The sequence below is a fragment of the Dromiciops gliroides genome, chromosome 3, assembly GCF_019393635.1.
Source record: "Dromiciops gliroides isolate mDroGli1 chromosome 3, mDroGli1.pri, whole genome shotgun sequence".
Taxonomy (NCBI): Eukaryota; Metazoa; Chordata; class Mammalia; order Microbiotheria; family Microbiotheriidae; genus Dromiciops; species Dromiciops gliroides.
In genome coordinates this window covers 25,972,960-25,990,159 of record NC_057863.1, presented here as the reverse complement: position 1 = coordinate 25,990,159, position 17,200 = coordinate 25,972,960, and positions in this window count along the sequence as shown.

Here is a 17,200-nt window from a genome sequence, read left to right as displayed (position 1 = left end):
AGTCAGTGAGTCAACTAGCATTTATTTAAGGACCTACTGCCTAACATTGTGCCAGGTGTTGGGGATGTGTTCTCACCTTCAGAAAGATTATTTGCTGGGTGGTTTGACTAGATGTTTTTGGATGCAGCTTGCTGGGCCTTAAATCAAGAAGACCTGAGTCCAAATCAGTCCTGGGGCACTTATTAGCTTTGTGACCTGGGGCAAGTGACAACCTCTGACTGCCTCAGTTTCTTCAGTTGTAAAATGTTAATGATAATAAAAGGAACTACCTCACAGTATTGTTGTGAGGACCAAATAAGATGCTTTTTGTAAACAGGACTTATCATAGTACCTGGTACATAGTAAACATTATGTAAATGCTTAATCAATTTCATTGTTTAACTTTCCTAGCTGGAAATGAACATCATGTTTGGAGAATCTATAAATAATAGTTGATTATATAGACTATAGTGGTTTGAAAATTGACACCATCTCTTCCCCCGCCTGCCCCCCCCCCTTTTTTTTAAACCATGATGGAACAGAAAGATCAAATCACACTTCTGGCCAAGTCAGGCAATCTGCCTGACTTCTCTATGCTTCAATTTATAATTTGTAGAAAGGATGACCCCTAAGTTCCCACTTTTAAATAACAGTAAACAAGCATGTACATTCACTATTTGGGCACATGCATTATTGTGAATTATGCAACTACTACTTGTGTCGTGTGCCCCCCCCCTCCCGCCCCGTGCCATATACCTAGAGAATCCTCCCTGAGGAATGGGTGAAGGAAGGAGAAAGAGGATATAATTCATCCATTTTCCTACTTGCCAATGACAATACACTGGAGTTAAAAACTAGAATACCTGTCTGTCGATTTAGTTGGTAGTTTCCAGATGTTAATTCTGGTCCTACAATAGCTACTTTTTGCAAATGTCTCTTTGTCATTCTCTCCACCATTAATTCATATATATATATACATATACATATATGCATATAAAAGTAGTTAAATCTATTTTTATATTAAATTTATAAAAACTTAATGAGAAAATTAAAGCTAATTAAAAGTAATTGTCAAATCAAATGCAATCTGATCTAAATTGTCTGTATATAGGTTATTCACACAGGTGATTATCTTGCCCAATTTTTAATGCCCAAGCGATGGATTCTCTTTTACCCTCTATCCTCATGACTCCCATCAAATAGCATATTTTTAGGCAATGCATTTTGAATATTAGCTTAAGAAAAAAATGTTTTATTCTTTTTTCTTGGTCTGTGTCTTTGATTTCATCTGCATGGGGAATCCCCAGTATGGATACTCCTTCCACTGGTACCTCAGCTACAGCTTCTAGTCTCAGAGAGAGTTTAAGTGACTTGCCCATGGTCATCCCAACAATATGTGTCAGGGGCAAGACTAGAGTCCATGTGTTCCAGACTCTAAAATTGGCCCTCTTTTACTTTGCCATGCTGTTCTTCAAGTATTTATATATAACAAAATTAACTATTTATATGTCAAGTAATATTTTACAATCACTTGCTGCTTTGAGAGAAGTGCACAATTCTTTGCTTCATCATATTGGGAAGTAGTAAGTGAATATATGTGGACATGCTGGATGACCACATATTGTCACAGTGGGGGATGCTTTTTGACCCTGGATTGGATTAGTTGATAACTGAGTTCTGCTTTCAAATTCTGGGATTCTACGTATACATAAGAGTTAGTTATGCATCATGCTTTATGAAACAAATAAAAACTTAAAGAGCATATGCATTTTGTAGAGAAGGATGCTAAATGGGATACAGAGCGCTGATTAGAATGCTTAGACCACATGTTAACTGTCTTTCAGTTTCCCATTTAGAAAATAAACAGATCTGTATTTATTGTTTACTCAGTTACTGTTCCTCCTGTCAGTTTAGACACATCAATCTAGCCTACAGCATCTTCCATCAATGGTCTCTATGCCTATCTCAATTTGGTTTTCATTTCTATAACAATCACATTCACGGTCTTTTGCTCCCTGTAGATATGTCTTACTTGCTCTCACACTCATGATTCCATGCTTCTCGTTGTGAATGTTTGCCTTCCTCTTCTTTTCTGAATCTATATCTTTGCCTTCAGTGTCAGTATGGGAATTTCCTTCAAGGATGCAAATCATAGTAATTGTATAACTCAATGGACACTCCAGTAATAGGGTGAAAAATCTTCATGCTACAGCCAACCTGACAGTGAGTCTCTCCAAACTGAACTAGGCTCTACCTGATGACAAATAAAAAGTCTTCTCCTAAGTACTAATGCACATATCCCTTGCTGCCATTAGAATCTAGCCTAGATGGCTCCTTATAAAATATCACCGCTGAATGACATTTTCATGAATCTCAGGTTGTTTTTTCTAGGCTTATCTACTCCATTTATGCCATGTTGACTTAGACATATTATTGTCCCGAGTTATAAATGTTCTTTGGTTTTCTATATGTTTATGTGTTATTTCATTCACTCCATTGTGAATCTCTTAAGAGTAGGGTTTGTGTTTTACCATCTTTTGTGTCCATCCCATGGTGCCAAGTAGGATTCTTATACCTAATGAATGATAACAGTTGACTGAATGACTGACTAAGGGTAAAGTAATTAATTACCTTGATGTCCTAGCAGTGGTGGCATCAAACAATGAAAAGTTGCCAAGTGAACAGAAAACTGAGACTGTGTAGGCTATTCCTGTTTGCAGAAAAATTTGCTTATGTGTATGTGTATATTTTTATTCACATGCACCTATGCATTTTGGTGAAGGAGGACAAGCTAGAAGTCAGGGCAAAAAGTAGCCCATGGTAAGTAAAGATTGCTAGCCTAAGAATCAGGAAAACTGGGTTTTAGCTCTGGTTCTGCTACAAGCTGGCTGTGTGTGCTTGGGCAAACCTTGCTTGTTGTTTTACCAATGTAACTTTTACTGTCTTCTTTCCAACACAGTGGTTGGACTCAATGACCTCAGAAGTGACTTCCAACTTTAGACATGCTATAATTCCAGGTGTGTTTGCTCCCAGAGAGCTTAATCTGGGCTTCAATTTCCCCACTTTTCTCTTTTCCTCTTTAGCTGGACTTCAAGTTAATGGCAGAGAGGAAATTTAGGACTATGGTATTCTGTTGGAAGAAACAGGGAAGAAATGAATGAGAAGAGATTGTAGCACTGTGGGAGTTGCTTTTCCCTTCTGCCTAGAGCATGAGCAGACCAGAGTTCAATAGCACTGTTTACTGTGCAACCTTGGATGGCTCCCCTAGACCATACTCCTGATAAATAGATGACTCTCACTTACCAAATATACAGTCATAGGCTTTGCTGATGTTGTGACTGAAACATGTGCAGTGTTCCCCTATCGTTCTCAGCTTGATTGTCCCCAAGAATTATCAAGAGAGAGAGAGAGTGAAATCAAGAGAAGAAAGGAAGGAAGGAAGGAAGGAAGGAAGGAAGGGAGGAAGGGAGGGAGGAAGGGAGGAAGGAAGGAAGGAAGGAAGGAAGGAAGGAAGGAAGGAAGGAAGGAAGGAAGGAAGGAAGGAAGGAAGGAAGGAAGGAAGGAAGGGCAGATATGATTTAATCTGTGGGGGAAGGTCCCATTTATAGCCTATTTAAAAAAAAAAAAGTAAATTACTAATATCTTTCCTTGAGAGGGAAGGGCAGTTTAAGGAGACTTACTAGTCTCGATTAGCCAAACATGGTGTGTGTTTTGTCCTTTTTGGCTCAGTTGCTTGACTGGCTTTATCTTCATTGTGCATGACCATTCCTCCCCTGTCATTCAAATCACAGGGTAGACTGAAGTGACTCCAACAGCAGGAGAAAAATCATCTGTGCCCTCATTAAGGGCAGAATCTTGAACTGTCAGTTAGAACTACCCTCTCCTCCATCTCCTGCAAGGTTAAAACAAAGCAATCAGCCACAGATTTTTATTGATGGCAAACTTAGAAACAGCAAGAAATGTTTATTATCTCTTAAGGCAGATACATGAACACGGAAATACATTTTGTACAAGCTGCAAACATTTATTTTCATTAAAGCTATGGAGATGGAGAGGAACATTCAGAGTGCTTTTTGGGTTTCTGGCAGCATGCCCCTGTGGCTCCAAGCCTTTGCTATTTTGGATGCTTGACTCCTGGTGTTGGGCTTATGGACTCCTCTGCATTTTATGTTGTCTTTGAACTTGTCTTTGAACTCTAATCCCATTAGGAGTGGTGAGGGGAAAAGCATGTTTCTAAACTGTATACATTTAAGTTTTCTGATGAATTTAGAAAATTGTTCGACCACTTTGGGAAGAACTGCAAGATATGGTTTGTAAAAGTGACTGCCAATTCTCCAATTTCTTGTCAAGTATTAAGAGGACCTGACATTGCTTTAAGTTTTGCAAACCACTTTACAAGCATCCTCTCATTTGATCCTCACAATACTATCAAGGGGGTACTAGAGGTAGTATCTTTCCAATTTTATAGATTGAAATACTAAGGTGAAGGGGATTTGTATAGGATCAGGGAGCTACTCTGTGTTAGAATTAGAATTTGGGTCTCCCCAACTCTATGATGAGTACTTTATATTATATTCCCTTGCTTGTTAACATAGATAAGTGACACAAAGAAATATCATTTCCAGTATGGACTACCCTTGTGGCCTTAGGCAATCACAACCTCTGTGATTCTTGGTTTGCTCATCTATAAAATGAAAGGATTAGACTCAATGGCCTTTGACTTCTCTCACAGGCCTAGGTCTATGATACCTTAAGGAAAGAACCTATAGATTTAGACTATATGGTAAGGAAGAAAACAGAAGTCATACATTCTAAATCAAAGCAAAATGAAATCTCATAAAAGGACAATCCCCAACCTTTTCATGCTGTCTTTCAGATACCATAATACATTGATGTTTTAAAGCATCATTTCCTAAAAAAAGAACCCATTCTTTACTCTGCCCACATATATAGTAGTGATTATTCCTGCTAATAACATGCTGTGATGATGTTTAATTCTACTGTTGTCCAATTGACAAATGCTAGAGACTTGAGAAAGAAACTAGTACTCCCTGTGTGCCTTACTTTGTAGTATATTTCATTGTCTGAATTCTTTATTCTCAATGTTTATTGTATAAGACTCCCCACCCCCAAAATGATAAGGAATGTACTGTGACTAGATGCTTATTCTTTTTTCCAGTCTATACCATTAATTCCTGTAGATTTATTAATTTTATGTGTACTTTTTTGAGAAAAATTTGGTAAACATTGACCAGCACATTACTGGTTTTGAGCACATTTTGGACTTGAAAACAATCCCAAATAACGGGGAAAAAAGAGGAAAGAAAAATAAATGACACTACAAAGGAAAGATAAGTCTTTAAATATATTATCCCCTTCTATAGTCATTATTTAAGACAAACAACAAATAAACAAAAAACCCTGATGATTTCATGTCCAAGGTACATTGTCATTTTAATTGATAATTAAAATGACAAATAGAAAATTCAGTAAGCAAAGAGCAGAAAGATCAAAGAAATTACAAATCCTATAAAACTATTTTGCACCCACTAGAAAACAGAGAAGGGAATGTAAAAATATGTCTTAAAAAGCAAACCTGAACCTAATCATCAATGAAAAAAGATGTTCAACAAGAGAGGCTTTTGCATTGTTCCTACTATTAAAACAAAGCAAAACAAAATAACACTATTACTATGTGCATTTGCTTCTGTAAGTCCCTAATTTGTCCCACTAATATACTTTTCCATTTTTAAACCAATATAAAATAGTTTTGTTGAATATTTCATTGTAATATAGTTTCAGATCTTTTGTTAGAGGGTTCTCTTCCTTTCTACTTTTTTCTAGTATTTCCCTTGGGATCATGAATCTTTTGCTCCCTCCATATCAGTTTAATTATACTATTATAACTCAATAAAGAAATTCACTAGTAGTCTGAATGATAGGTCAAGAAACAAGTGAATTAATTTAGGTAGTATTGTCATTTTTATGATATTGCCACAACTCGATCAAAAGCAATTACTATCTCTTCAATTGTTTATTTTATTTTTATTTCTATGAAAAATATTTAGTAGCTGTATTTATGTAATTCCTATATTTTGGTGAATACCCAAATATTGTATATGTTTTATAGTTATTTGAATGTAATTTCTCTTTTTAGTTCTTCCTGGTAGGTTTTGTTTGTAATATCTAGAAAACCTGATGATTTCTGTGGATTTATTTTCTATATTGCTACTTTGGAGAAATTGTTTCAATTAATTTTTAGATAACTCTATAGAATTTTCTAAGTTCATCATTTCATCTGCCAAAAGTAACACTTGTATAATTCTTTACCTATATTCATTCCCTCACTTTTCAAAACTTTTCTTACTGATATAGTTGGCATTTATAGGACCACACCATATAATAGTGGTGACAATGGATATTCTTTAAAAAAAAAATCCTCATCATATTTTGAGTTTCAAGCTATCTTCCTCCTTAATTTTACAAATTTTGCAAAACAAATATACTCACAGCCAAAGACTTGAGTAATGAAACAATGCATAAAGACTTGTCCTTGGTGTTACCAGGTAGGGGCAATAAGTGCACATGAGTGGACTGAAATAGCCCAGTTTTTCTGTGACCTCTGCTGATCTTGAACTATCCCATCAGTACTGCCATGGACTAGTAGATACTCACTGTGAGGCTAGTGTACACCTATGAGGGCCTAATAGCTATAGACAAGGTAAAAGCCTCCCTGACCATAAGTGAGATACTGGGATCATTCTCTCTATTTACCCAGTGGACAAATGGGTCCCACTTTTCAATGACTTCTGTTTTTCACTGGTGATTATATGAGGAATGTCACCATGTTTGCACACAGGTTCAAGCATTGCAGTAGTTTTCAATAATTATATTTCTCTACTCCCTTCAGAGGGAATTTGTCAGTGTCCCCCAGGGACTATCTATTTTGAAAGAAGGAGAGATCCATGGCTCCTGAAACAATCATTTAAAAGGCACTTATTAACCAATGATAGAAGTGTTGCATATGCATGTATCAATAATGAAATTAAAGTTATTCACAGGAAGTTTTCATTCTGGTGGGAGAAACAAGTACATATAAAAACACGCAGCATCAATGCAAAGCTAATAAATACAAATATATTCAAAATAATTAAATAGGGAGGGAAGGCAGAAGCAGTGAGTGGGAGAGGAATCAGGAAAGGTTTCATGGAAAAGACGGGGACTAAGATATATCTTAGAAGAGAAAAACTCCATGAGACTGGGGTGAAAAAGAGGAGCATTTCAGACATGGAACATGCACAGAAATGGGAAATGGAGTACTTGTATGAGGAAAATATAGAAGGACAGTTTTCCTGGATCCCAGAGTCTGGGAAGAAAGAGTAATGTCCATTGAGGTTAGAAAGACAGGTCAGGGTGAAGTTCTCCTGGGCTGTAAAGGCTAAATGAAGGAGTTACATTTGGTCCTCTGGGCAATAGGAAGTAACTGGAGTTGGCTGAATAGATCAGATCTGCACTTAAGGAAAATTATTTTGGAAATTGTGTAGGATGAATTGGAATGGTGAGACACTTGAGGCAAGGAGATCAATTAGGAGGCTGATGCAATAATCTAGGCTAGAGGCAATCTGAGCCTGAACTAAGATATGAGCAGTGTGAATAGAGTGCTATGTTGTGAAAGCAGAATACATAGAGAGTTTTTCTTAACTGTCCAGCTATGAAAAGGTTGATTGTTTTGAGGGCAGAGTTGGTATCAGCTTATTAATTCTGAATCTATCACTACTTCTGTGGATTGCAGGAAGAACTTAATTTTGTCTTTATAATCTTCCACCTCTGTCACTTACTAGTGATGTAATCTTGCAGAAGGAGATTAATTTCTTTGGACACTGTTTCCTCATCTGTCAAATGAAGGGGTTAGACAAGACAGCCTCTGAGCTTCCTTCCAGTTCAATGTCAATGAACTTATGATCTTGTGACCAGTTTCCTCTACTACCACCAAAGAAGCTAATCTGATCTGATCTAATCTAATCTAATCTGATCTGATCTAATTTGATCTAATCTAATCTGATCTGATCTAATCTAATCTGATCTAATCTCCATTTATTAAATGACTACCGTACATGGAAATGTAGATCTAACTGCATGGGAAAATAGATGAGAGTGTTAGGCTTAGAGTTAAGAAGACTTGACTTGAAAATCTCATCTCTGACATTAGCTATGCTTTCCATGTAGGGTAAGTCATGTAAATTCTATGTGCCTACTCCTAAATTATTTCATTTGTCTAGGCCTAAAAATCTTAATATTTTCTTGCATGCCTGTTATCAGATGCTTTGGCGGTTTGATGAAGTTAGTGGACCCATTTTCAGATTAAAATTTATTTTTTAAATTTTAATTTATGGAATAAAATAAGAATGTCTATAATACAGCATAATAAAAAGATTATTGTACATGAAACTGTAAATCTGTTATGTGGAACTTGCCATTCCTTTTAAATATATAATAAAGTTATCATGTTCCTGTTTCTTTTCTCTTTTTCTTCCCCTCCACCATGGCTACCACTAATCAAATATATATGTATATGTATATACATATATATGTGTATGTGTGTATATACATATATATGTATATATGTGTGTGTGTATATATGTGTGTATATATATGTGTGTGTATGTATATATGTATGTGTGTGTATATATGTATTTGTGAATAGTCATTCTCTATATACATCTATTTATCATTTCTTTCTTGGAATGCAGACAGTGTCTTCATAGTTCCTTTTAGTTGATTTGAGTATTTATAATAGTCAAAACTCAAAAAGTCAAACTTGTTATTAAAATAATACTGCTGTTATTGTATATAGCATTCTCTTGGTTCGGCTCATTTTGCTCTTCCTTATTTCATGCAAGTCTATCCATGTTTTTCTAAGATTATTGAGCTCATCATTTTTTATTCCACAATAGTAATCCATCATGACCATATACCACAACTTGTTCATCCATCCCACAATTGATGGACATCCCTGCAATTTCCAGTTGTTGGCCCCCACAAAGAGAGCGGCTTTAAACATTTGAGACCATATACGTTCTTTCCCTTTTACATTCACCATTTTTGGAGGGTCAAAGTGTATATAGGTAGTTTAATAACTCTTTGGCATAATTCCAGATTGCTCTTCAAAATACTTGGATCAGTTCACAGTTCCACCAACAATGAATTTGTGTGCCTATTTCACATCCCCTCCAACATTTGTCTCTTTCCCCTTAAATCATTTTAGTTGTCAAGGCTCCTTTTATGAGCTTAGGGTCAAGTGGGTTTGACATAAATAAGATGATAGAAACTCTCAAGGAAAGCTGACCTTTTGAATGGAGGTGAAGGGAGAACTAAGAAAGAAAGATCTTTGGGTCCCCCAAGATATGGAATACGAATAATTATTTCTCACATAGCCAATCAAATTAAAATTTTAAATGCATGCAGTGAAATATATATGAAACCAATTATATTGAGTTATTAGCATTAATTAAATATATTTAAAAGTTCAAGGATCCCAGGTTAGATATTCCTTGTCCAGGTGGAAGGAGTTTCACAATGAGTTCTTAAATGTGAGGAAATAATAGATCTTTTCTTATTCACACATATACAAGGCACTGTAATAGGCCATGGGGATAGAAAGATAAATGGAAAACAGTGCTTGCTCTAGAGGACTCTATATCCTCCTTAGGACATGAGAAGATTGTGAGAGGAAATGAGAAAGAGCAGGCTTCCCTCCTCTTCACCTATTAGTGTGCATTGATACAGTGGAAATGGTGCTGAATTTTGAGGTCAAGGATTGATTGAATCTTGGTTCTGTTACTGCCTGCTTGTGTGACCTTGGGCAAATTACTTAATTTCTCTGAGTCTCAGTTCATTTCCCAAATGACATGGCTGAACTAGATGTCCTCTAATGTCCCTTCCTTCTCCAAGTCTATGATCTGATCTTCAACATGAAGTGTAGGGCAGCTAGGTGGCACAGTGGATAAAGCACTGTCCCTGGATTCAGGAGGTCCTGAGTTCAAATATGACCTCAGACACTTGACACTTACTAACTGTGTGACCTTGGGCAAATCACTTAATCCTCATTGCCCCCCAAAAACAAAAACAAAAAACATGAAGTGTAGCATTGAATCTAGGTAGGCAAAAGCTTTTTTTAGAACATTTCATACATCGCTGACATGTTAAAGGACACAAAATACTTTCTTTATAACAACCTCATTAAGAAACCAGTAATGTTCTTCCCATTTTACAATCACAGAAGTATAAGGTTCACAGTAGAGAAACTGCCTGCCCATGATTTTGTAAGTGGCAAGCATCAGTGCAAGGATTTCCATCCAGGTGTGCAAACCCCATCATGAGCTCCATTTGGCCCAACAATACTGCCTTTTGAAGCAAAACAGACTTTTGTTTCAGGGTGATGGTAGGTGTTTAGCAATTCAGGGAAGAAATTTACAGAGGGAAAGAAGGGGATTAAACAAGCTGGAACTAATAAAAATAAAAAGACTTCAAGTATGTATGTATGTATACATACATACATACATATATGTACATGCACGCATATATAATATTACATAATAATTAATATATAATACCATATATATGTGTGTGCATGTTTGTATGTACGTTTGTGTGTGTATATATATATATATATATATATATATATATATATATATATATATATATATATATATATATATGCGCAATAAGCTTTGGTCACCATCCCCCAAAATTGCTTTATTACCCTCCCACAATGAATTGTATTATAGGGTTTCTTGTTCCAATCTGTGACTTTATTTCTTTTTATGTATGTATATATGTGTGTATGTGTTATATGTTATGTGTGTATATATGTATATACACATGCACACACACTTTGCCATGTTTTATATATATATATATATGTGTGTGTGTGTGTGTGTGTGTGTGTGTGTGTGTGTGTGTGTGTATGTATAAGTGTTGTAAAGGACTAAAATTCTAGCTATGATGTATAAAATCTAATGAGTGGTTGCCTTGAATTAGAAGATTTAGCACCAGTCTTTGGACATAAGAAAAGGCCTATCTAGCCTAGAGTTCCAGCCCGGTCTGGTTCTTACTCAAGTCCTCTGCCATAAGCCTGCTTCAACTATGAACTCCCCTCAAACTGAGTGTAGAATCTTTTTATAGGTCTGGAGCAGAGGTGGTCCTTACACACTGCTTCAAGCTGATTGGTTAGCATCATCCAAATCCATTGGCTCACTGGACTTGAAGGTGGTCTCCTGTTGAGTTCAAAGTCCTTAGCTTCTGAGAACATTACCTACTTAAGGGCTAGCCAGGTATGGTCACAATCTAATTAACTTGAAGTAGGCTAATCAGCAAAATCAATCACTCTCACTTAATTCAATCAGTTTAGATTAATCTCCAGGTGAGCCTTTGAGTATCTGCCAAATCCCATTATTTTCTCACAATGGGTATGTATATATAATGTGTGTGTGTATATATATATGTATATATATGTGTGTGTGTATATATGTATGTACATACATACACACACACACACACACACACACATATATATATATATATACTGTGATGTCTAAATGTGTGGTCACCTTAAATTAGAAGATTTAGCACTCGTCTTTGGGCATTAAGCATTTATTAAAGTATATTAGGCGTTAGCAAAAAGAGAGAGGAAAAGCTGCCTTCATCTTGCTATCCAAGAGAGTGAATGTGTCTGTTTGAAATATTTGGGAGACTAACCTAAATTACTGGGGAACTTGGCTGGGGTTTTCTAATATATTGCTAATTATAAATTAAAGGCTATTGCACCAATTTTAGCAATAAGCATTTATTATAAATTAGGATCACATATTGCTAAAGTATTGACCATGTGTCTGAATAACTTTCACACTAGTTATACACCCAGCATGGAATCCCAGGAAAGAGAGAAGAGAAAGCAGCACAAGAGAGCAAGAGAATTCAAGCCTGCTGTGGTCCACCCAGTTCCTCCTTCCCTAGGGGTGGAGGGTATTTTTTGGTTTTGTTTTTTGTTTTCTTTTCCCCCTGGCCACTTTCTTGTTAAGGGGCCTACTTTGAATGGCCAGTGGGAGTAATTTGAATGTATTTGATTTAGGTGTTGTTTGGGTTTTTTTTTTGTTTGTTTTTTTGTTTTTAGATTTTAAAATGTTTGCATCATTTAAAATACAAACTTTACCTTTGATTTGCTTGTATCCTGAGTGTTCTCTTCAAAAATTCAGCTCACACAAACCAGAACAAGAACTTGAAGGAAATAAAATAGATGTGTTACTCTAGTGGTTTAGGGAGAGATCTGCCACTGGGTTACACAGTTGTAAGTATAAAGTGTCTTAGGCTAGATTTGGACTCAAGTCCTCCTGAATCCAGAGCCAGTGCTTTATCTACTGCAACACCTAGCTGCCCCCATATATTTTTTTTTTTTTGGTGAGGCAGTTGGGGTTAAGTGACTTGCACAGGGTCACACAGCTAGTAAGTGTTAAGTGTCTGAGGCTGGATTTGAACTCAGGTACTCCTGACTCCAGGGCTGCTGCTCTATCCACTGTGCCACCTAGCTGCCCCCCCCCATATCTTTATATGTGTGTGTGTATGTTAATTACTTAGGTGTTTGATATTCTTGAGGCTAAATAATTTTACTTTTTACAAACATCTATATTACTTTTTGAAATTGTTTACTTTTAATCCAGAAGTTTTATTTCATGCATATATACCCATAAGCTGTATAACTTTAATGTCTTTATAAGTTGGCTTGATTTTCTTATGCTATGCATTAATGCATTAAATCACTCTCTGGAAAATAGTAATTGCCAAAATGTCAACTTGAAATTTGAAGCAACTTGCAGGAATTATAATCACAAAGAATTTTATGCTTCTTGCCCTTAATTCTAAATTAATTCAGATATTCAAAGATTTGTTTGGGTAAAGCCTTGAGATGATTCTGAAGAGTGTAAGTAGTGTCCACTACCTGTAAACTGCATGTTAAACACCAGAGGGTGCTGCTATCCACTTAAATGATTCTGTTAGAAATTAAGGCACAGGTGCTAACCATCCTATGCTTATCTTCAAAGATATCTATGTTCCAAGAATCAGCAAAGGATGCTCCGGGGAAATGCTAAGTTCCCTGTGATTCCAAGATGGCCAAATATCCAGCTCTGATCTTTTTTATGTGTGACATTGTTGGACTCATTAGTTTAGGGTTGTGGTCTTATTGGATTTATCCAATTAATCTCTTGACTCAGCCCCCAGCACTAGAAAACTCTGGCCTTCTCCCTTAATACTATATTATTATTATTTTTTTACTTATTCATATGGCCATCATAAAATGGAAACAGCCACACAAGCACCATTTAACTGGTTAAAACTCTTTACTCATGGAGAATAAAGAAAAATGAATAAACAAACATATTAAAACACAGTTTATGGGCGGCTAGGTGGTGCAGTGGATAAAGCACTGGCCCTGGATTCAGGAGTTCCTGAGTTCAAATCCAGCCTGAGACACTTGACACTTACTGGCTGTCTGACCCTGGGCATGTCACTTAACCCCAATTGCCCTCCCCCCAAAAAAAACAAAAACAAAAAACAAAAACAAAACCAGTTTATGTGCCCTGGCTCCTTCTAAATAGAGGCAATGCTAACCAAGTCTATTGACACATCCTGAACTCAGGAGTTTTTTAAGACAGTTTCCTTTCTTATTTTTTGGTTATTTTGTTTTGTAACTTAAATCTTCCAAGAGCTGCTCCTGTCTAATATTGGCAACTGTAATTCAATGTGTTTTTTCACACATGACCTAAGCTTCCATCATTTGCTTTTCCACTCATCAGCTCCAGAAGGGTCAACATATAATCATCTGGGAAATTTGGAAGGTGGCCCCAGTTCCTGGTTATTTTCTACTCCCTATTTTGTCATTGGCAGGAATCTTTGCTCCTGTTCTATAGCTGCTACCTGGGCAACTGTTTCTTATGTGAACTATGTAAAATAGCTATTCAATCCTCTCTGCCTTTTTTTTTATTACCATTGGAAGTGTGCACTGGAGTAAAGAAAAATAATGGAAGTCAAAACTACATAAATGACTGGCTGGAAGAAAATCTGGAATCTCCTCCCTTCTGTGGAACTCTGATTTCTGTTGGTATTTGTTTTCTTACTTTCAAAAACCACCTAAATTTTAGCCACTAATAAAAATGTGTATGTCAAACATGGTGAGATGGTAACCTCTTAGTTATGGCATCTTTGACCAGCTACGTCCTATCTCTGGAGCTCAGCCTCCCTATCTATAAAATGAGAGCCTTGCACTAAACAGCCTCTGAAGCCCCTTCCAGATCTGTATCCATGACTCTATGTCCCTACCAGTTGTGTGACTTTGGGCAAATCTTTTCATCACTCCTGGCCTAGGGTTTTTCATTTGCAAAATGGGGGGTAGGGAAGGAGGTGAAACTAGATGAAATTTAAGGTTTGCCTCTGATCTCAATATTCATATGATACACTACTAGTGAAGACCTTATAAAGAAAATTATTTTTCCACTTACCAGGGCTAATATAAAAGGATTCAGACTCTCTTTTTTGGGGCAGTCTTGGTGTTAGTACTGTGAGAGACTTGGGTTTTTCTCAGAGGAACCATATCCTGATTGTATATTTTGTTATTTCCCTAGTTTCCACCTTATATCCTGCCATTGTGTAACATCAGGGACATGCAGGCTATACCATAAATCTTAGCCCCTCAGCTTGAACTCATTGTCAGCTCTGATCAGAGTATACTATACATCGTGCTGTTTTCTGATTGGGTTAGGTGTCACATATAGATTGTAAATCTTGATGACCAGCCAGCGGGAATTGGATGAAGGTGGGAGGGAGTATTGTGTTAGAATCATATATAATACTTTGTTTCTGAACTTGTGGGTGCACTCACTACACATGGGTGTGTGCCTCTTTCTTGAGAAATTAATTAATTAATAATTATTTTTTTTCTTTAACTCTCTGACTCCAGGTATTTATTTTGAGTAAGTGGTCTTTTGTCCTGTTAGATTAATTCCATGTTGGAATGACATGGGGTACTTGAAAGCCATGGAACAGTTAACAAAAGGATTCCTTGGCCCTATCATAGTAAAGGTATGCTTGAAGCATAGAATAGCATCTACTTTTTTTTTTTTTTTTTGTGGGGCAATGGGGATTAAGTGACTTGCCCAGGGTCACACAGCTAGTAAGTGTCAAGCGTCCAAGGCCGGATTTGAACTCAGGTACTCCTGAATCCAGGACCGGTGCTTTATCCACTATGCTATCTAGCCACCCCCAGCATCTCCTTTCTAAAGAGTCAATCTCCATCATCATTTCCATAAATAGATGTGTCTGGTTATCAGGATAGAGTGTAGTAATATGTGTAATCTTCAGATGTCCACCAAGTAGTGGAGGCTTCCTGACTTGACATTTAAAGGACTATTTTGTACTCTTTGGTAACCAGGAAGCTGTATTGAGGTAGAAAGGGGGCAAATCTGGTATTAAGGATAGTTTTGTTGTATTTTAGGAAAAAAATAATCTGTGTTTAGAGGAAATGAGGGTCAGGAAGATGGGATGGGTGGGGACTTTTGTAGATCTTAGGCCTCTCACATTGTCCTGAGTATGGGTCCTTCAAATGCAGTCCCTAGAGTGCAAACAAAGACTAGAGACAGATAGGTGAAAGGTATTTGAAAACCTGGAAAAGTCAGGACCCCAATTACTCCTACCTTTTCCTGAATCACAAGTGGGTTATTTTTGCTTCCATTATTTTTGGATAGTGGTCTCTACTCTCTACTTTACTTTTCCTGTGCAAAGAATTCTGAGTGGTGATTCTAATATTTTCTTTATCTCTATATTGATACAATATAAATAGAAGGAAGAAGTTTGGTAATGGATGTAGCAGTCTTCTATCTTGGGAAGTTTTCTGGATAAGTGTCTCTGGGTTCCTTCTTCGAAGTCATAAAGATGAGTTTAAAATTTTATTTTCTGGGGAATGGCTAGGTGGTGCAGTGGATAAAGCACCAGCCCTAGATTCAGGAGTACCTGAGTTCAAATCCAGCCTTAGACACTTGACACTTACTAGCTGTGTGACCCTGGGCAAGTCACTTAACCCCCATTGTCCTGCTAAAAAACAAAAAAAACCCTTTATTTTCTTCTTCCTTGCTTTCTTTGCCTTTCTGTTTCTGGTGCCTGACTGTCTCCCACTCCTCTTTTTGTTTTTTCAGCAATTTTAATTTAGTTTACTTTAGTTTAGTTTAATTTTTTTTTTCCTTTTGCAAGAGATTTTAAAAAAATATTTCATTTCCTAAAGTTCTGTGATAGACAGCTGATTCACACTTTCCCCCAAATGTAAGGAATTAATTGTGATTTAGGGGTTTCCATGACTCCATTTTTGCTTCATTATGGTCAGATGTAATTTTGAAAAGCCTAAGAGAAGATGGCTGTGTACTTGAAGAGATTATAGAACCAACAAAAGGAATTCTGATAAGATTTGTCATATATATATTAGGTGGAACTGAATAACACGAAGAACATTTATTGAGTCAAAGTATACAATAAAGTACCTAAGCCCCACCTAGGAGTTCCTCCACACCCACATGGGCCTGGCAAAATTATAATGGGGACAGCCCAGTGGGTATGTTGAACCAATTGGAGACTCAGCATGGCTAAGAACCTCCCTTCCTGTGGGGGAGGCAGGAAGGGGAAGAGAGAGAGAAAGGGAGGGAGAGAGAGAGAGAGAGAGAGAGAGAGAGAGAGAGAGAGAGAGAGAGAGAGAGAGAGAGAGAGAGAGAGAGAACTTGTTGGAAGGAAGTTTAGGGTTTGAGTCAGTTTTTGTTCTAGCCAAGCTGTTCTGAGTAGCTGAGGAAGCAGAGCTTATTCTAGGTACCTGGGGACCTTAGTACCCTAGAGATTTAGATTCTAATCATCTGGGAAGTGGGACGTATTTTTCAATTTCTGTATCCCTTTTCTCATTGTCCCTGGCTCTATTAACTTAACTTGTGTTGTAAATTTTGTTTTCATTAATAAAACCTGATTTGTTTGTGGAAAAGAGGCTGTTAATCTCCTTTCTTATCAGTCTGAGAGAAATAACTAAAGAAAAGGCAGTTTGGAAGAGAGAAAACTCTGGATCTAGAGATCTCCTATTATTTTCTGAACCCCAATATTATGGTGAGAGGCCCAATTAACTCTCCCCATACTGAATTTG